The sequence below is a fragment of the Puma concolor genome, unplaced genomic scaffold (assembly GCF_028749965.1).
Source record: "Puma concolor isolate L17-30 unplaced genomic scaffold, mPumCon1.1.hap2 unalloc_scaffold_14, whole genome shotgun sequence".
NCBI lineage: Eukaryota > Metazoa > Chordata > Mammalia > Carnivora > Felidae > Puma > Puma concolor.
The window spans coordinates 308,795-331,334 of NW_028240169.1; the positions used below are offsets into that span (position 1 = coordinate 308,795).

Below are 22,540 nucleotides of genomic sequence, written 5' to 3' on the forward strand. Positions count from 1 at the left end.
CACGATCTCGCGGTCCGTGAGTTCGAGCCCCGCGTCAGGCTCTGGGCTGATGGCTCGGAGCCTGGAGCCTGTTTCCGATTCTGTGTCTCCCTCTCTCTCTGCCCCTCCCCCGTTCATGCTCTGTCTCTCTCTGTCCCAAAAATAAAATAAACGTTGAAAAAAAGAAATCAAAGGGGACTCCCCAAAGGCGACCCCAGCAATGGGTGAATATGAGACAATCTATCTCTTCATTAGATTCTGTTGGGAAAACTGTATATCTACATGCAAAAGAATGAAAGTGAACCCTTCCCTTACATGATACACAAAAATCTACTTAAAATGGCTTAAAGACTTAAATGTAACACCTGAAACCATCATACTTCTAGGAAAAATCAAAGAGGAAAGCTCTTTCACTATGCTCTAGGCAATGAGATTTTGGGATTGGCACCAAAAGCATACGCAGTAAAAGTAAAAATAAATTTTTATTTTTAATTATAATTATATAATATATATAAATATATATATTTTTTATTTATATATATCTAATATATATATTTATATATATTTATATATATATAATTATATATATTTTTTATATATTTATAACATATATATTTGTATATATATATTTTATATATATATATTTTGTATGTATTTTATTTTATATATTTTATATATTTTTTAATTATATATATTTTTTATTTATCTCTATAAATAAATATATATTTTATATATAATATAAATATATTATATATATAATAATATATAAATATAAATATATATAATGTATATATACATGTGTGTATATATATATATAATTATATAATGTATAATATAAATATAATATAATAATATATATTATATATAATAATATATAATATAATAAAATATATAATATATATTATATAAATATAAATATATATAATAATATATACATATTAATATTATTATTATTATTAAAAATATATATAAATAAATATATATAAAAAATATATATTTTTATTTATATATATAAATATATGTTTATATTTTATAATGCACAAAATATACACAAAATGCACAAAATATAATGCACATAATGCACAAAAAATATAAATAAATATATATATTATATATTTATATAAATAAATATATATATTATATATTTATATAAATATATATAAATATAAAAATATATTTATTTTTTATATATTATATATATTTATATAAATATATATATATAATTATAATTAATTATAATTAAAATTGGGCCCACATCAAACTAAAAACCACAGGGAAGGAAAGGGAAGGAAACCATCAACAAAATGGAAAAGCAACCTACAGAATCGGAGAATACATTTGCAGACCATCTCCAAGAAAGAGTTAATATACAAAACAAATAAGGAGTTCACATGAATAGTTAACCTTAAAAATAAAACTACCAGTTATGTTACCAGGAAAAGTAAATGGCTTATTTAGGCATAGCAGAGAACTGCCCCTTGGGAGAAGGAAGCTATAGCAAGTCTGGAGAACAAAGGAGAGGAACACTTTTGTAGAGGAAAGGAAGAAATTGGGAGGGCTATGATCTAGTGAAAGTCCATTGGAGTACACTGGGAGTTCCAAGTATGGTGGCTTTTCATTGCTTAAGTTGTGACCGTCATCAGCTGGGCCATGATGAGGGAAGAAGAAAGACCTTTCTTCCTCTTGCTGAGGTAGTATAGCAGTAGCTGAAGTAGTGTCAGCTTACAAGATATGTCTCCTTCCAGTGGGTCTGCAGGAAATGACACGTGGTAGAGCCTGTGAGCTTCCCCCTTCTGGCCCCCTGACTCCATTTTCTTTAAGGTTTTATTTTCTTTCCAGTTCATTAGCATACAGTGTTGCATTCGTTTCAGGTATACAATAGAGTAATTCAACACTTCCACTTTAAATAAAGTTTCCTCTTACAATTTTCCCAAAGTCAACAGCAAAGAAACCATATAACAGGGTGAAAAAGTGGGCAAGGACCCAAATAGACTTTTTCCAAAGAAGACATACAGAAGGCTAACCGGTATGAGAAAAGATGCTCAACATCGCTAATTGTCAGGCAAATGCAAACCCAAACCACAATGAGCTATTACCTCACACCTGTTTGTTAGGATGGCTATTCTCCAAAAGTCAAAAGATAACAACTGTGGGCAAGGATGTGGAGGAAGGGTGAACCCTTAAGCACTATTTCCAGGAATGTAAATTGGTACAGCCATTGTGGAAAACAGTTTGGGGGTTCTCAAAAAGTTAAAAATAGAAATACCATATGATCCAGCAATCCCACTTCTGGGTGTAGATCACTATCTCAATGAGACATCTGTACTCCCATGTTCATTGCAATATTATTCAGTAGCCAAGATATGGAAACAACTTGAAGTGCCCATCAAAAGAAAGAAAAATGGCCTGTGCATTCAGTGGAATAGTATCTGGCCAGAAGAAAGAAGGAAGTTCTACCATTTCTGACAACGTGGGTGAACCCAGAGGACATGATTCTAAGTGAAATTAGTCAGACGCAAACAGACAGATATTGTATAATCTCATGCACATGTGAACTCTTCGTCTAAAGAAAAGTTGAACTTGTAGAGACAGAGAGTTGAAGGGTAGTTACCAGAGGCTGGAGGATGGGCAAAAGGGGGAGATACTGATCAAAACGTACAAACTTTCCATTGTAAGATGCACAAGTTCTAGCGACCTAACGTACAGTACGGTGACTACAGTTAACAATACCATATCGTATACTTGAAATTGACGAAGAGAGCAGATCTCAAGCATTCTAACCACACCACAAAAACAAAGTAGCTATGGGTGGTGATGGATATGTTAACTAGTTTCATTGTGGTTATCACTTGTCAGTGTATGCATATATCAACATATCACATTGTAAGTCTCAAATACATAAAATTTTTATTCATCAAAAACAATAAATAAGTAAGTAAATAAAGACCAAAATAAAGAGATAAATGAACAAAATTCCAATGTGTGAAAATGACTTTGGATAATGCCTGAAACATAGTAACAGCCACCAGAGATACAAGAGGACCTGGGAAATAGATACATACGTGGTACTTCAGTATACCTGGAGCAAAAAGGTGAGGAGAGAATACAGGCTTCTTTTAAGAGATGAAGCTGGAGAAGTAACCAAAGCCTGCTTCTGCAGGACCTTGCAAACCAGTAAAGAACTTTGTGCTTTTTCCGGAAAGTACTGAGAAGCCATTGAAGAATTTCAATCATTCACTGACTGATTGCTGAGCTTTCATTGTTAAAAGATCATTCTGATTGGAGATGGAGAATGGGTTGACGTGAAATGGAAGTGGGTGGCAGGAAAAGTAAACAGGCCAATTTTAAGGCTGCGCATGAGATGATGGTGGCCTGGCCTATGTTAGTTGCGCAAGACTGGAAGTAGTGGGACGATGAGGCAATTGTTTCAAGACATACACGTGAGAGGTCTTGATGATTAGCTATTGGGGTTGGGAGAGAGGGAGAGGTCTAATGGGTCAGTTGCTACAGTGGGATCGAGAAGGGCAAGAGACAACTTGCATTGAGCTACGACAGGATGACCTCGGTGGGAATGATACAACTGGGAGGTGAAGGCCAGAACCCAGATGACCATATGTTGAGGAGAGGCTGGGAAGTGAAGAGTGGAGTCAGGATTATTGACTTGGCAACAGTACTGCTTGTTGCCACCTAACATCCATTCCCACCTTCTCTCATATTGAGAGAATTCCTGATATTTGGGTGGGTACATGGCTTTGTAGACTGAGCCTTTACATTACCAGGAAGTGTTAAGTTATGGTCAACAGAATGCAAATGGAAGTGAGGTGTGCTATGGGCAATGGCGTTAAAAGAAAGGATACGCTCTCCCCTCCCCATTTTCCTTGCCTGCTGGCTGCAAGCAGATCTGCTGTGCTGAGTCATCTTTGACCTTGTCAGTAAGGAACCACAGAGCAAGCATACAGAATCCTGGGTATCTGACACTATAGGGTAACCATTGTGGGTTTGAACATATACCTAGACTGTTACATGAAAGAGAAATACATATTTTGTTGAAGCCACGGTTATTTATAGCCCCTGTTAGAGCAACCCGCTCTATATCCAAACTATTACAGAATTTGATACGAGAAGGGAGTGGCTGCTAGTGTAGAACCCAACATAAGTGGCATAGGTTTGGTGGGCAGGCAGTAGGTGGGAAGGCACAGGTATTACAGTCTGGTGGCAAGTCTGGTGACAGTTTTTATGTTGTGACAAAACACTAAGCTGTTGTCTATGATCATTCTCGTGGCGGATCACATGCCATCAGAACCTGAAACTCAAGAAGAAATTAATCGTAATATTTGGAATGTGGTGTCTGTGGGATGCATTTTGCCACTTTCACCAGGAACCTGCCACAAACAGACCTCAGGCTAGGGTCGGCCAGTCTGCCAGCACTGATTCAGGGGTATACAGCTCTTCTAAGGAAGCTCTTTCTGCCTGTAGATGACAATCCAATTTGGCGGCAACGAGAGTGACTAGTGCCGCCAAAGCCTGAGAGAGGCAAAAACTTCTGCAGCCCAAACTGAAGGAATTACACGTGGCTTTCAATAGGTAGCCTAAGCAGGACAGGACACCCAAGCCTTTCTCAGTCACCTCCCCAATATGGCTGACTCAAGGTAAACTGGCTAAGTGCAAAATAGCTCTCATTGATTTAGTAGGGAGACTTGGTAAAGCCCAGAACAAGCTACACAGAAGACCAGAGTTTTCAGGCCCCAAAACTATGCCTGAACAAAATATTTCAGTAGGATTATTTACATATGGAATTTGACAGACATAAAAGTAGACCAGAAGCCTAAATGTTTGAGGGAATTTTCTTGCAAAAGAAACCATAGCCTAGGAAAATGGGGAGGAGAGAGCATATCCTTTCTTGTAACGCCATTGTCAATAAGGCATAGACTAGTTTGACCTCTAATACAATCCTTATGATCCCCTTTCTGCGCAGCAGGAAGTGGGCTGCAAAAGCCATCCTGTCCTCAAGAAGGGTATATTCTTCCAAACATCCACCTCAGATTTGTCCACAGAGGATGATGAACATGAAAGAATGTTCCAGAGGGAAAGACAAAAGCTAAAGATGACAGCAGAGGAAGGAATGCTTCCCAGACAGCAGAATCAGGACCTACTGAATGAACTGAGGCCCCAAAGAGTGCCAGGACAGGGTTCTGTCATAATTCATGCCCAGGGGAGTTGGATCATTGCTAGGGACCTATGTTACCTCATTATTCACTCTTCTCTTTCCAGTATTGGAGTTTTTATAGCAATATCCTACTCCAGGGATAGATATTGGTTGGTTTGGAGACTAGACATAACTCATGCTTTAGTTTATAGTTTGTCAGAGAGGAATTCTATCCCTACTGAATGGAGAGAACCAGGGAGTAACAAGAGATACTAAATTTTGACCCAGATGTAGTCATTCTATGAGACCTGGAGGTTATATTTCTTGAATATGACAATGTTCTATGCGTGGGGATGATGCTCTGTGTGTATTTGCGGACAGTTGTTTAATCAAAGGGGTGGACCCTGACTGAAACTGTTAGTGGTCACTCAATAGTCATGCCCTCAGTTCTCTCATAGAAATGGAATGCCCTATTTCTGGCCGAACACATAACCACTCAAAAGGAAAGACCACATTTCCCAGCCTCTCACGAAGCTACGTACAGCCAGGTGACTAAGTTCAGACCAATTAAATGTGAGCAGAAGTGATATGGAAAACTTTCTGGTTATTCTCTGAAGCTAGAGGCATGTCCTCCCCTTTCCCACGTTCACTTCCCACTTCCTGGATGTGGACATGATGCTGAGTCCTCTCAGTTCTACCCTAGAGGTGGTGGAGCACCTTCACAGAAGGAACCTGAGTCCCTGAGAGGGTGGAGCTGCTAAGCCAGCTATGGACTGCATATGCCCAGACTATTCAGGAAGGAAGGAATAAGTTACTGGGTGTGTTTGTTGAAGCAACCGAACCTATATCTAACCAGACATTGCTCGAAAGAATTTGTTCGTATTGTAGACAGTAGGAAGCTAATAACAGCATTTGAACTCTCATGATTTGTTACAAGTATTTTTGTTCTAATGTTGAGTACATTGATGATATGCCAGTATCATCAAATGAAAATCACTAATCCCGAGTTCCTAGAACTTGAATAAATCTATCAATAACCCAAAGCAGTCATTGTTTACTCTTTTCTATGTTTGCAAACGTGGATGGGAATTGGGAAGAAGAGCGCCAGCCACCTGAAACAGATAAATTTACACATCACACAGTTAGAAAAATGAAGTTAAAATTCCAACAAAGGATACACGTTCGATATTTTGTGAAATACTGGGACTGCTTTGAAATGTATATTATCAATACCTCCTTTTAAATAACCTTCTTAGATTTTGCTAACTCGAGACTCTAAGGTCTACCTTTCCCTCTTCTGCTGAGTATCACAAGGTCTCCTCTCCAGATCTAAATGCTACAAACTTTGTTATGAGACAGTCTTATGGGACAATATCTAGAGGACTTTCAATGTGACAGTTTTTAAAAGAAACCCTGACATTTTTGTGGGTTCAGTGTTCAGGGCTCAGGGCTCTTGTGACTGATGAGCAATCTCTTTCATCAGGGCAAGACTTTGTGATAAAATCTTACTCGACTTCTGTGTCTGTTATCTTAAAGTCTACCACACCTGGCACTATAGTCTGTGGCCTATTTCTCTTGACATACTATTAAAAGTCAAGATATATTCATTGTTTCATTTTGCCTCACGGCCCCCAAGCCCCACCTTCCACAGGCAAAGGAGATTGTCTTTTAGGCCTAGGAGCCAATGAAAGTGATCCAGTACTTGGTTTGTTCCAAGTCTGGGAAAGTTCCTCCTGCCCCAGAGCTGGCATTGAAATTGCAAACGGTAAGCACTTCTCAGAGGAGACAGGGACAACAGCTCCCCCATCCTCCCAATATCCCAAGTCCCTTAATAGAGTCTGTTGTTGAAGTTGGTAGATATTCGTGTTCCATTTCTTTCTCTCCAGCAGTCTGACTCTTGTTTGTATTCATAAAGAAATTGTTGACCTTATGGATTCGTTCGCAGCACTATGACCTCAAAGATGATCTCTCTGAGACACGTACCGACACACTGCCTTTTCTCCAACTTGCCTAGGTGGTTCCCCGAGACAAATGTGGAGCCGGTTTCAAATCTTCTCTGTGACCTGGTGTGCCTGATGAGGACCAAGGAGAAAAACTGCTACTTGGACCTTCAAATTTTCTGACTCCAAGACCCAAGGCAAAACAATTCTCCACACTTTAATTTGATAAAGGATGTGCTAAACCAAAGGTCCCAACTTGAAAAGGTAAAACCAAAAAAGTTTTTCAACTTTGAAATGTTGGCAAAGACCCCCTGGTAAGGTGTCTGTTTCATAACCAAAGATCATGAGATTCAAACCCCATCCATGCCTGGCCCTAGAAAGTACAAATTCACAGGAGAGGTGTTCTAGCAAGTGACTGAAAACACAGGCTTGGCAGCCAAACAGGTTTGTGTTTAAATCCTGGCCTTGTCACTAAAACCAAATGTCCTTGAGGAAACTGCTTAGCTAAAACCTTAGTTTTGTCATCAGTCAAATGGAGATGTCAATGGTACCTGTTTCTTAGCGTTGTTGCAGAGATTAGATGAGATAATCAATGACCCCAAAGGAGAAGAAGACAAAGGGAGCTCTGGAAGAATGATTAAGCTCTCCCAGAAAGTGGCTAGCATCCTCTCTGACACATGGGCCCTCAGCCATGGGGACCAACTGAAGATATTCCTGCGCCCAGCACCAGAAACCTACTGGAGCTGCCTGGCCTGGGTGCGATTGGGTAAGACATGGGAGAGGGGCCCCTGGGACAGAGGCTCCTATGGGATTCCAGTCTCAGTCATTCACAGAATGGAGAGGTGGTAAAAGGATGTCCATCTGATGCCTGAATTCTTCCCATTGTGTGGGGGTCTATAAACAGGCCTAAGGTTTCATCTCAGTTCCACGAACTGCCACTTTTGTAATATCATCCCTCTCTGAGCCTCAGTTTCCTTATGTGTGAAATGGGCACAGTAATAGAGTCAGACTTGTGTGTTATTGTGAAAATGAAACACAAATTATCCATAGAGAGTGCTTAACTACCTTGTAGGCCATTTATCACCTCAAGGAAATCTTAGCCTCTGAGAGGCTCCAAAATATAAATATTTTTTGGAATTAGGAGGTTCCTAGGAAACTCAAAGCACATGTTCCCTGGAGATTTCCCATGAAGTGTTTGCCATTATAAGTTCCCACAAATGGCTCAGCCTATTGCTTTTGCCTAATAATAGGCTTGTAGTTAAAAAACAAAAAATCCTGAAGAGCATTCAAAGAGCAGGTATCCTTGAGAATGCCAGGTGTGGGAGGCACAAAGAAGACAAGACAGGAGTGAGCCACACCACGGCTCAACAGAAGCCCTTGAGTACTTCAGGAAGTAAGTCCTATTTTTTGAAGGCCCTATGCTTGGAGGCTCATCTTTGCCATGTAGTTCCCAAGAGTTGGGGTGCCTGAGGTAGCTCACAAACCCCTCAGTCCTCTGGGACAACTTCTGTATTATGAGATCCTCCTGACTGTGGGTCACCACACCTGGAGTGGGGTTTCTTGTGAGACTGTGTCTCTGCCTCTCCTGTTTCCATATATTTTATCCTTTTTCCGTTATTGTACAGACACTGTTAAGCTATCTTTCAGATCCTTTTCAGAGGGAATTGTTCCATAAGCAGCTGTTGAATTCTTGTGTTCATGGGAGGAGGTGAGTTCACGATCCTCCCATGCTGCCATCTTGACCCCAGCTCCACAGTCCATACTCTAAACCACATGTGAAATAATACATGTTTAAAACCACTCTGTGGGCAAATAGCAATGATACGTTTCTTCTGAACGTGTATTCTGAAATGTTATCAAAAGTCCATGGAATGAAAATCGCTGAGCAAGAAGCTGGAGCTAAGGATGAATGAGACAAAGTTCTACCCTCAGAGGGGCTGAAACACTCCTAGGGGAGATGAGATCGATGAAGGAGCAATTTAATGCAAGCACGAAGGTCCTCGGTAAATTGACAAGGAGTTCAGAAGGAAAAGAAACTCCCTTCAGCTAGAAAATCAGGAAAGGATGCTGCAAGGAGGTAGCACAACATGCATATTCCCACTGCAAAGAAGCCACTCTGGGGGACTATACCTTTGTTTTCATTGTATTGCTTCTGCTTAAAAATAGTTTAGGACGGGGGCGCCTGGGTGGCGCAGTCGGTTAAGCGTCCGACTTCAGCCAGGTCACGATCTCGCGGTCCGTGAGTTCGAGCCCCGCTTCGGGCTCTGGGCTGATGGCTCGAGCCTGGAGCCTGCTTCCGATTCTGTGTCTCCCTCTCTCTCTGCCCCTCCCCCGTTCATGCTCTGTCTCTCTCTGTCCCAAAAATAAATAAACGTTGAAAAAATTAAAAAAAAAAAAAGTTTAGGACGATACTTTGGGAAAGGGTCACCAAGGAAAGCAGCGTCGTTACTCTAAACTTCCCTTTTTTATTCAGAAGTGTACTTCCCAGAATGAGATTTCAACATCCCACTGTTAATCATGGATAGAACAACTACACAAAAGATCAACCAGGAAATAGGAGAGTTGAACAACACTGCAAAACAACTATGTTGATTCAAAGTGAATAAAAGTTGTTTGTTTGTTTGTTTGTTTTAATTTTAGACAGAAGGGAGAAGACTTTCATTTAAGCCTAAGTTAAGATAGCCACCAAGGATACAAAATCTTCACAAAGAAGAGACTTCTCTGAGGAAGGAATAGTCAGTGCAGGATTACATATGTTTTTTTCACACAAAGCATCATAAATCATCATAGCCAATGACATTCCAGAAAGTTACAGACTTTATCTCATGTTTTAGTATCTGCAAGGCTGTATGACTTTAATCTTATGGAAACCAGGGACATGTTTTTCTTGTTCTTTATGTTTGAAATGCTCCTTTTTGGTTATTTTTATTTTTATTTTTTGAAGCTTTCGATTTTTTTATTTTTTTTAAAAAATGTTACAGAAGGAGGAGCCAAACCATAAGAGACTCTTAAAAACTGAGAAAACACTGAGGGTCAATGGGGGGTGGGAGGGAGGGGAAAGAGGGTGGTGGGCATTGAGGAGGGCACCTGTTGGGATGAGCACTGGGTGTTGTATGGAAACCAATTTGACAATAAATTTCACATTTAAAACATACTAAAAAATGAAAAAATGTAAAAAAAAAAAAGGTGAAATTGACAACACTTAAAAGCCGTCATTCTGACCATTTGAAAATGGACAGTCCAGTGGCTTTTATTATAGTCCTGATGTTGCACAACTATTACCACTAAGTCTAAAATATTATTATCATTCTGAGAAGAAAGCCCATATCTCAATTCCTCCCTCGCCAATTCCCTGGCAACCACTAATCTACTTATGTCTCTTGGTTCTGCCTGTTCTGGAGGTTTCATATAAATGGAATTATACAAGACATGGACTTTTGCTTCTTTCACTTAGCACAATGTTCTTGAAGTTCATCTACACATGTGACAGTACTGCATGGCTTTTGATGACTAGACAATATCCCCTTGTACGGTTTTACCACCTTTGATGTATCTGGTCACCAGTTGATGAACAACTGGGTTGTTTCCACATTTCAGGAATTGTGAATAGTGCTCCTATGAACATTTATGTAGAAGTTTTTGTGGGAATATATGTCTTCAATTCTCTTGGGTTTATACCTTGGAATGAAATTGCTGTGCCATATGGCAACTCCATTTTTAACTTATTAAGAAATTGCCAAACTGTTTTCCAGAGTAGCTGTACCATTTCACACTTCCACAAGCAGTGTTTGAAAGTTCTGATTTCTCTACATCTTTGCCAACGTTGATTTTTTTCCTTCCAGGATTTTATTTAAAATTCGTTTAATGTTTATTTATCTTTGAGAGAGAGAGAGAGAGAGAGAGAGAGAGAGCGCATGAGCAGGGGAGCGGCAGAGAGAGAAGGAGACACAGAATCCCAAGCAGGCTCCAGGCTCCCAGCTGTCAACACAGAGCCTGATGCGGGGCTCGAACTCACAGACTGCGAGTTTGTGACCTGAGCCAAAGTCGGACGCTCAACCGATTGAGCCACCCAGGCACCCCTCCTTCCAAGATTTTATTTAAATCCAACTTAGTAAACATGTAGTGTAGTACTGGTTGCAGGAGTAGAATTTAGTGATTCATCACTTACACATAACACCCAGCGGTCATCACAAGTGGGCTCCTTAATGCCCATCAGCCATTTAGCCCATCCCCCCAACCACTTCCCATCCACCAATACTCAGTTTGTTCTCTATAGTTAGAAGTCTCTCAGGCTTTGCCTCCCTCGCTGTTTTTATCTTATTTTTCCTTCCCTTCCCCTACGTTCATCTGTTTTACTTCTTATATTCCACACGTGAGTGAAATCATATGTTTGTCTTTCTCTGACTGACTGATTTTACTTATTTCACTTAGGAACTAGTTCATAAACTACTTCCATCCATGTCTTTGCAAATGGCAAGATGTCATTTTTTCTGTAGTCTGAGTAATATTCCATTATATACATATACACCAATTCTTCATTATCCATTCATTGTTCAATGGACATTTGGGCTCCACCCATACTTTGGCTGTTGAGGCAATGCTGCTATAAACATCGGGGTGCATGTATCCTTTTGAATTGGTATTTTTGTATTCTTTGGGTGAATACCTAGTACTGCAATTGCTGAATTGTAGGGCAGTTCTATTGTTAACTTTTTAAGAATGTTCATTTGAGAATGAGTGTGTGTATGTGATTGGGGGCAGGGGCAGAGAGAGAGGGGCGAGAGAGAGAATCCCAAGCAGGGTCAATGCTGTCAGTGTGGAACCTGAGGCAGGGCTCAATTTCATGAACCATGAGATAAAGACCTTAGCTGAAATCAAGAGTTGAATGCTTAACTGAATGAGCCACCCAGGCGCTCCTATTTTAACTATTTGAGGACTCTCCATACTGTTTTCAAGAATGGCTGCAGCAGTTTGCATTTCCACCAACAGTGCAAGAGGGTTCTTTTTTCTCTACACCCTTGCCAACACTCGTTGTTTCTTGTGCTCTGGCAACCATCAGTTTTGAACAGGGACTCTTTTTATTGTCCTTAAGATATTTCCATCTGAGACACAAAAGACAAAGGTGGGAGGTGTGGCCAAGGCCCACACTGGTACACCAGATGCTTTTCCAAAACGAAGAGGCCTGTAATAGGGTATGTAAGCTTTAGTACAAGACAGACATTGTCATCATCAGTTGTTCCCAGAAATATTCTAATTCTCCAAGCTTGTGAAATCAAGGGAAGCCTCTGCTTGACATAATCATAGAGCAGCCTGCGGCAGACAGATGTACCCTGCATGTGTCAGTCACATAATAGTCCCCAAATATGTGATAAATGGATGGAGAAACACTATCGAACAGCCAGAAGAAAAGAGGAAGGAATGTTTGTGTCCAGTGCAAATCCAGCAATCCACAGCAGTGGCTATTTTCACACTAGAGGCACCAACATAGAGGAAGTTTCCACAACCCCCTTGCATCACACAGTTTCAAAATCAGGCTGTCTTTCAAATAGGAATTAATCTGACACCTACCCATGTAAATTATTGACCGCTTGAGAGGAAAAGGTAATGGCAACAATGCTCAGAGGGCTCAGAGTCGATTTCTACCAAAGCTGCTATTTGGTTGCTGGCCTAACGGAGAGGTGATAGCCTAGAAGGCTAGTACTGAAAGAGATCTCATGTGCCTGCCAGGATGGTTAAGGTAATGGTATTTACTTTAAAGATATGATTGAAGCCTTCTCGTTTGCCATTTTCAGGAATCACCTTTATGCCTGGAACCCTTCAGCTGACTGTCAAGGACATTTTCTATCAATCATACACATCTAAGTCCCAGTGCATGGTAGTCAATGAGGCTATGGTCCCACTTGTGGACCTTGTTTGGTGCAACTATGCCCCTTGAAGACCAATCTCTTGGTATCAGATAAGAGCTATGACGGGTGGTTAAGTTTCAAGGAGTTGATTCACTGAATTGGCACTAAACACAAGATGCTGAAATAAAGAAAATGTCTATTTTGGAAGATGAGATGATGTGTGAGACGTGGTAATGTAACTTGGGTGGTGTAAAAGGAGAGACAGGGAAGCTGGACAGCAATTTCTAATCCTGCATCCAGAGTACTCCCTTACACAAGATTTATGAACTGTCTTGTTACTTCTCAGTCTGAGTGGAAGGTCACATCTCCTGATTCATACCTAAGTATTCCTTCTGGGAGACAACCAATAAATAGCTGATAAAAATATGAAGGATCAGGAAGCATATTGAAAACAAGGAACACTCATCCTCACCTGTAAGTGGGAGAAATACTTATTAGAACAATGGGATGATGCCACATCCACCCTCAGGTAAGCCAAAAATTGAGTTTGATCACTATAAATGTTGTCTCTAGATGGAGACCCTGAGCTTGTCTCATCCTGGAAATGCAGTTAGATCAGCACCAAATCATTCTGAACGGCTAGCAAAGAGATTTGAACATTAAGACAATAATCTGCATCACTTGAGCCACAGAACATGGCAGGTATGTGGTGTGGATAGGTGAAGTGCTGGAGAGAAAAGCCGGGGAGGGGAGGGAGCTGTTTGTGGAGAGAGAGGAAGGGAAAGGGGGAGAGTGCAGCCCACTGGGATGGTGCAAGAAAAGCACTCCCCTGAAGGTAGCTGGAGAGAAAGAGAGAGAAAGTGAAAACACTTGCAGGGGACTGAACAAGAAATCTGTGAAACCACACGAAAAAATTTGGAAAGACCATGGATACCTGGAGATTAAAGAACATCCTACTATAGAATGAACGGGTTAATCAAGAAAATAAAGAGGAAATATAAAAGTACATGGAAGCCAATAAAAATGAAAACATGACAGCCTCAAACCTCTGGAATGCAAGAAAGGCAGTCATAAGAGCAAGTATATAGCAATCCAGGCCTTCTTAAAGAAGGAAGAACGGTCTGAAATACACAATGTAACCTTACACCTAAAGGAGCTGGAGAAAGAAGAGCAAATAAAGCCCAAAACCAGCTGAAGAAGGGAAATAATAAATATTAGGGCAGAAGTCAATGATATTGATTTTAAAAAAAGAAGTAGAACCGATCAACTAATCCAGAAGAGGGTCCTTTGAAAGAATTAACAAAATAGATACACCCCTAGCCAGACTGATCAAAAGGAAAAAGGAAAGGACCCAAATAAATAAAATCATGAATGAAAGAGGAGATATCACAACAAACACCACATAAATACAAACAATAAGAGGAGAATACTATGAGCAATTATATGCCAACAGACTGGGCAATCTGCAAGAAATGAAAAATTCCTAGAAACATATAAACTACCAAAACTGAAACAGGAAGAAAGAGAAAACCTGAACAGACCCATCACCAGGAAAGAAATTGAATCTGTAATCAAAAATCTCCCAACAAAGAGTCCAGGGCCAGATGGCTTTCCAGAGGAATTCTACCCAACATTTAAAGAAGAGTTACCGCCTATTCCTTTGAAGGTGTTCCAAAAAATAGAAATGGAAGGAAAACTTTCAAACGAATTCTACAAGGCCAGCATTACCTTGATTCCAAAACGGGACAAAGACCCCACTTAAAAGGACAACTACAAATCAGTTTCCCTGATGAACATGGTTGCAACAGTTCTCAACAAGATACTAGCCAACCAGATCCAAAAACACATTAAAATAATTATTCCCCACAATCAAGTGGGATTGATCCTGGGATGCAAGACTGGTTCAATATCCACAAATTAATCAATGTGATATCTGACATGAATAAAAGAAAGGATAAGAACCACATGGTACTCTCAATAGAGGTTCCTGAAAGCATGTGACAAAATATGGCACCCTTTTTAAATAAAAACTTTCAAGAAAGCAGGGATAGAAGGATCATACCTCAAGATCATAAAGGTCACACTGCTAATATCATCTTCAATGGGGAAAAAATGAGAGCTTTCTCCCCTAAAGTCATGAACTCCACAAGGATGTCCATTCTCATCACTATTATTACAGAGGGTTGGAATTCCTAGCTTCAGCAGTCAGGCAACGAAAAAAAATTAAAGGCATCCAAATCGGCAAGGAGGAAGTCAAAATTTCACTCTTTGTAGACACCATGGTAATCTATGTGGAAAACCCAAAAGACCCCATCAAAAAACTGTTAGAACTTATACATGAATTCAGCAAGGTTGAAGGATATAAAATCAACGTACAGAAATCAGTTGCATCGCTATACACCAACAATGAAGCAGCAGAAAGCGAAATCAAGGAATTGATCCCACTTAAATTTGCACCAAAAAAGATAAAATACCTAGGGATAAACCTAACCAAAGGGGTGAAAAATGGATACACTGAAAACTACAGAAAACTTAGGAAAGAAACTGAAAAGACACAAGAAAATGGAAAACCATCCCATGGAGTGGAAGAACAATTTAACAGTTGTTAAAATGTCAATAATACTCAAAGCAATCTACACGTTCAGTGCAATCCTTATCAAAGTAACACCAGCATTCTTCACAGAGCTGGAACAAACAATCATAAAATTTGTATGGAACCAGAAAAGACTCTAAATAGCCAAAGAAATCTTGAAAAAGAAAACCAAAGCTAGAGGCATCACAATTCTGGATTTCTAGCTGCATTACAAAGCTGTAATCATCAAGACACTATGGTACTGGCCCAAGAACAGAATAGAGAATGGAACAGATTAGAGAACCCAGAAAGGGACCCACAGACGTATGGCCAACTAATCTTTGACAAAGCAGGAAAGAATATCCAATGGAATAAAGACAGTCTCTTCAGCAAGTGGTGCTGGGAAAACTGGACAGTGACATGCAGAAGAATGAACCTGCACCACTTTCTTACACCATACACAAAAATCAACTCAAAATGCATGAAAGACCTAATGTAAGACAGGAAGCCATCAAAATCCTCAAGGGGAAAGCAGGCAAAAACCTCTTTGATCTTGGCCGCAGCAACTTCTTACTCAACACGTCTCTGGAGGCAAGGGAAACAAAAGCAAAAACGAACTATTGGGACATCATCAAGGTAAACACTTTTGAACGGCGAGGGAAACAAACAATCAGCAAAACTAAAAGGCAACTGACAGAATGGTAAAAGATACTTACAAAAGACATATCAGATAAAAAGGTGAGTATCCAACACCTATAAAAAACTTATAAAGTGCAACACCTAACAAACAAATAATGCAATGAAGACATGGGCAAAAGACAGGAATAGACGCTTTTGTAAAGAAGATATCCAGATGGCTAACAGAAAGAAGAAAAGATGCTCAACATTACTCATCATCAGACAAATACAAATCCAAACCACAAGGAGATACCACCTCACACCTGTCAGAATGGCTAAAATTAACAACTCAGGCAACAAATGATGTTGGTGAGCATGCATAGAAAAGGAACCCTTTTGCACTGCTGGTGGAAATGCAAACTGGTGCACCCACTCCGGAAAAAAGTATGAAGGATCCTAAAAAAAAAAAAAATTAAAAACAGAACCACCGTACGACACAGCAATTGTACTACTAGGTATTTATCCAAAGGCTACAGGACTGCTGATTCAAAGGGTCACCAGCACCTCAATGTTCATAGCAGTATTACCAACAATAGGCAAGGTATGAAAAGATCCCAAATATCCACCAACTGATGAATGGATAAAGAAGATCTGAGCATTCACTGTGCGGGCCAGGCCCTGGACTCAAAGATTTACATGTTTTATTATTTCATTTAATCCCCTTCAAACCTCAGATCATGTAACCATCCATCTTACGGAGCAGAAAAGGAGGCTCCCAGACTCCAAGTAATTGCCTGCGGTAGGGGTTAATAAAAGGATGGAGCTGGAACTCAAATTCACATGTATCTGACAACAGACATCATGCTTCCAATGTTAGGCTGTGCTGCCTGCCTCATAGAGAGGAGAACGGAGGATGCATCCCAGTTAGGATGGGCTAGATGCTATTGTGCGTAACAAATGGCCCCGAAGTCTTAATGGCTTGTAATAACGGAAATCTTTTCCTTGCTCAAGCCACATGTCCACCATGGTCCTCCTGGGACCAGGATAAAAGAGCACCCACCATAGGTAACTACCAGGTGCCATAAGAGATGGACAGAGAGGTGGCCAGACACAGCTGTTCCCAACTGTTGTGTTCAAGGTGGCACTCTTCGCTCCCACTCACGTTTCACTGGTCAGAGCACGTCACAGGGCTGCATCCAGCTTACCGGGTCACGGGACAATGTGACATCCTTTGTGGAGCCTAGTGAGGCCACCACAAGTACCAACCTGTCTGGGGGACTGGGCAGGGACAAAGGCGATGCACGGGTCATTGGTAGGAAATGACAACAGGACTCATTCGGGATGGGTTTGCTTCATCCTCAACCAGGTGAAATTTGTCCCAGAGTTGCCCAAAAACATCACTGGCAAGATTAAAGAAGTGAACTTTGGAAAAAGGAGTTTGGTCACATGTAATCAGCAAAACACCCAGAAACCACTCTGTGATCTTGACCAAATCCCTGACTGCCTCAGTTTCCCCACTATGGAGAGGATGAGGACGGAGGGTTGGGCATTGTTTTGTAAGAGCATCAGGAGTGCCCACGGTCCAGCATTTCTGTTCTTTTACATTAATATCAGTTATTCTCCTTCCTCCAAATCCCTGGGTGAGTGCTCCGAATGTGGCCTGCGTAAGAAAACACTGACCTCGGCCTCCAAGGTGACCTCGTGTTGTGCTTTTATCCTGAGAATGAACTGGCCCTAAATGCTGTCCCTCCATAATTCTCCCCCAAGTCCCATCAGAGAAGATTCCAGGGCTAGATTCTCCCTCCTGGTTCTAGGGGCCCTGGGTGACTCCTTATGCCCATTCAACAGCTAGGACACAGAGGTCATAGGGGACACTCCTGTGGCCCCAGGTGCCCATCCCTGCCTGGCTTGCCCATGCCCTGCTGGAGGGTGATGCCGGGGCAAGAGACAGTGAGGTGGCTGGGGCAGGGGGCAAGGGCCGAGGGCAGCCCAGCGTGGTGATTCCCCTTGCTTGCAAGACCATGGCTCACTGCTCCATCCACCATCCCAGGGATCTGCTGCCCCTGCTGCCTCTGGATGCTGCTGCTGCTGCTTCCCGGCCCCAGCCTGCACCAGCACAGGTGAGTGAGGGATCTGCCCTTTGGGGACTCACGAGTCCTGTAGGACTCCTCCAGCTCTTTCCTGGGGTGCCCAATCCTGCATTCCTTCCATGGGGCCCAGGAGCTCTGTTTCCCCGGGCTTCCCTAGGGGCCCCCCGCTCACTCACCTCTTCCAGGGCCCAGGAATCCCTTATCCTCACCAGGGTCTAGGAGCCCTCCCCATACTAAATAAGCCCTCCTTCCACCTGGAGCCCTCCCAGCCACTGGCCTGTGGTCCTGTGAGTTGACCTTTCACTCCATCCATCCTTGGGGACTGAGGTGGCAACACAAGGCGGGGACACTGGAGGACAGGAGAAAAATGGACAGAGGGAGCTGAGCCTCAGGTTGAGGGCAGCCCAGATTGTCTCCTGCTCACCCACCCCAGGACTCATCCTTGAAGGGTCTCCTCTGCAGCCGCTCATTCCTAGGGGTACAGACATACACACTCACAGAAAGAAACAGACACCATAAGCACAGAGACACACGGGCATGGAATCACCCGCAGCCTCATCTGGGTACTCGGGTATGGGACTCATGGACAGACTCACACACAGACCCACGCTGCAGACATAGTCAGTGACACCCTGAGGGGAGCACACTCACCCACACAGACACACACACGCAGGGCCACGTGTAACAGCCCCATAAAGCAAACTCTGCACACGCTAAACACACACACACACACACACACACACACACACACACACAGAAAACACACACACACAGGTATGATCAAGAACACCCAAAGGGGCCTCAGAATCACATGCACAACCAATACACACACAGACATGAAACACAGATACACACAGACACTCCCACCACAGGGACCCGTGTCCCTGGAAGATAAAGATGATACAGTCACAGACACAGAGGTCTGCACAGAGGATATATACTCATTCAGAGACAGACACAGATACACATACATACAAATAAACCCAAGTGACAAACATGAAAACAACCAAATAACAAGAAACTCATGTCCACAGTCAATAGACTCACAGAAACAGAATTCCCACGAACAGGTGCATAACGTAAATTTAGACACACACACGCACACACACGCACACTCCACATAACTCTGGCACTCCATTGGAGGCCAGCACAGGCAGACAGAATACACAGACCCTGGCATGACCTATCCCATCTAAGTTGTCATGGAAGGGGGTGTTTTCCTGGTTCCAACCCGGTGCTGGGCACCCCGTGTCAGTGGCTTATGGAAAGCTGTGTCCAGGCCTGGATTCCAGGGAGTGGCCAGGGTAGTGTGGCCATGGGGACAGGAGCACAGAGTAGGGACAGGGTACACTTAGCGTGGGGGTGTTGCATGGGGCCAGGTCAAGTGAGGGAGACAGGTGAGCCTCCCCAGGACCCTTCCACCTGTTTCTGTACCACCTGGGGTGCGGTGGTACCCGCATAGACCCCTAAAGACTCCTATACATCCTCAGTACCTCTGACGCCTTCTCCTACCCTTGCTGTCAAGGAGCAAAGAGTACCCTCTTGGACTTAACCCCTCCCACTTCAGAGTTCCAGCCACAGCCCCAGGTAAAAATTGACAATGGGGAACAAACTGATTGACATTTTAGTGTCCCGGGGTGAAATATACATGCTATTTAAACGACATTTGTTGGCTTAATGAAAATGGACGTGTCTTTGGAGTTGTCAGCATCAAATATAGAACTTTTATTCTACCAAGGTGTGCAGAAAGTCAAATAAGCTTGTGTTATTTCTGTGGCAATTTGTTATCAAAAAGAGGACTTAAAATGATTCTGAATTTTGTCTGTCTCAAAGTTTTCTTGGATAATGGTTAAGATAGCTTTCAAAGTCTTTAACTTGAAAGTTTTGGTTAAATGATAAAGAGAACTGAATCCATTGGCCATCTAGGCCTTTTCCAAATAGGACTGAGTGCTGTAGCATTGATTACTGAATGTAGATTTGTACTTTTGGCTTCTTATTACATTGAAGCTGAAGATATAATGGGTCTGTTGGACCCAAATGATTTGTGCTTTATTAAAAGATTGTACCACGGAAAAAACATGTTTTTTAATTATAAAATGTAGTTTTATGAATTTTAGATCTAGAAGAATTCTGGTATAAGAGTTCACAAGTGGTTACTACTTAGTTTTCACTGGAGACTAAGGTTTCTAAGAGTGAAAATTCTTCTGCTAAATGTAAATAAGACTGATGGAAATAAGGAAAGTAACTCTGCATGTAAAAAAACGAAGAGATGTGTAAGGAAGATGTGATGAATGGGAATACGTTTTTGTTGAGGTAAAAGAAAGTAATTTTCTCCTAAAATGAGATTGGTTGTTTGGAAAGAAATGGCTTGGGACTAAATCTGAGTGCGAAAGAAAGTTGTAGAAAGTTTGTGAAGGGTAGTCTTTGGACAATAATTTTATGTCATCAGCACAGACTAACATTGAAATGAATGGACTTTCTTTATTTCGTATTTGAGAGAGACAGTATGTGCACACATGGGGGAGGGGCAGAGAGAGAGAATCTCAAGCAGGCTCCACGCTTAGCGCATAGCCTGACTCGGGGTTTGATCCCATGACCTGAGCCAAAATCAAGAGTGGGATGCTCAAGCAACTGCGCTCCGCAGGCACCCCAAAATGAATGGATTCTAGAGGTACACTGTTAGAAGATTACAATTCTTCTTTCTCTCTGCTAAAAAAAGACGTTTTCTTGGATTGTTAGTTTGCACTTGGTAAGAAAACATAAATCTTGTTTTCTCTTTTGTTTTGCTTGCCCAGAAAACCAAAGGTTCCCTGTTTTGCCTTCAGCAGGTCTTTGGTTTGTTAAGAAAGTTAAAACTTCACAATGTTAAAGGAGCTAAGTTTTACTAACAAGTATAGTACCCTATCTATTGGCCTTTGGAATCTCTTGTCACCTTGGTTAAATAAATAAGTTTTAAGTTTTATAATGATCCATAATCCTATTTAGGCATGTACATTAAAACTTTCCCAAGATTTAAATAGTAAATGAAGTCTTTTTTGACCAAGTAGGCTTGTTTATTTGGTATGTTAAGATACTTGGAATGCACAAACAAATAACGATAAACTTAAGCTTGTATTGCTTGGGCCAATGCTATAACGGTTCATATAAGGACAAAGATAGATAGAGACAGATATAGATATGAAATTCCTGAAGTTTTAATATCCCTTGATATTCTGATTATCGAAGTGTTCTATGTCACAGAAATAACTGAATTTTCTTGTCAGCTGTATTATGGTCTTTTGTCATTTGCAAAATGTGTTTCATCTTCAAGCAAATTCATGCAAAGGACTTCTTTTTAAACAAATGCAGGTTTTTGATAGCTTTAAAATCATAAAACTGGGGTACCTGAGTGACTCAGTCAGTTAAGCATCAGACTCTTGATTTTGGCTCAGGTCACCATCTCATGGTTTATGAGACTGAGCCCCTTGTCGGGCTCTACACTAACAGTGTGGAGCCTGCTTGGGATTCTCCTTCTCCCTCTCCCTTCCCCTCTCATGCTGCCTCTGTCTCTCTCAAACAAATAAGTAAACTTAAAAAAAACATAAAGCTGCAATGGGTAAGAATTTCCAGAACTAACGAAAGCTACATTCAAACTGAGCAAGAATTAGTAACATGGAACTAAATGAACTGAAGAAAATGATTATAATTTTCGTGACTCTTGTTGGAAATGTTACTTGTTCTCTGATGTTTGCTCTGCCAGATTAAGGAAACTCTCTTAACAGGAGTCTCTATGACTTACAGAAACATGGTAAAACATTCATTTGTGAACAATGATGCATCTAACTTTCCTCTCTACCTCAACCTTCTGAAATTCAAAAGTTCTTTCTTACAAGGTAATTACAGTTGTTTTCCTAAGTTCACTAAGAATCTGTTCTCCTTGTAACAGGACACTATTGAAAGTATTGGTTATTTTACCAAAGCTTTGACTGGAATGTCATATTTCAGAGGGACATACATAGACTCAGATATGACCATACAGCTTTAAGGAACTGAGGTTGCCTTTATGAAACATCAAGCCAGGGGACGCCTGGATGGCACAGTCAGTTAAGCGCAGAGTGAGACCCTGCTCAAGGCACTAATGGCACTAAATATTGATGATTGGCTAGAGACTGAAAGCAACCCTGTCTTCACAACAGCCAGACCTCCAGGATCCCATGAGTCTTCTTTAACATGCACAAATCCCTTTACAGATAGGTTACCTCTAGCCTCTCCACCCCCAAACTTAAAAGTATACAGTTAATTGCTCCTCACTTTCCCAGTGCAGCTCTTCCTTCCAACCGGTCCTGTCCCCATGCTGAAATGAAAACACC

The 22,540-nt window shown here is 41.3% G+C and overlaps 2 protein-coding genes across 29 annotated transcripts in view; one reads left to right on the forward strand and one right to left on the reverse strand.

Annotated features, from left to right (window-relative positions):
• The window catches only part of LOC147571616 (uncharacterized), a 624,145-nt gene that overhangs the window by 299,499 nt on the left and 302,106 nt on the right, over nt 1-22,540 (forward strand). The gene's annotated exons all lie outside the window — the stretch shown is intronic.
• Nucleotides 1-22,540, reverse strand: part of LOC147571620 (uncharacterized) — a 382,686-nt gene that overhangs the window by 20,198 nt on the left and 339,948 nt on the right. The gene's annotated exons all lie outside the window — the stretch shown is intronic.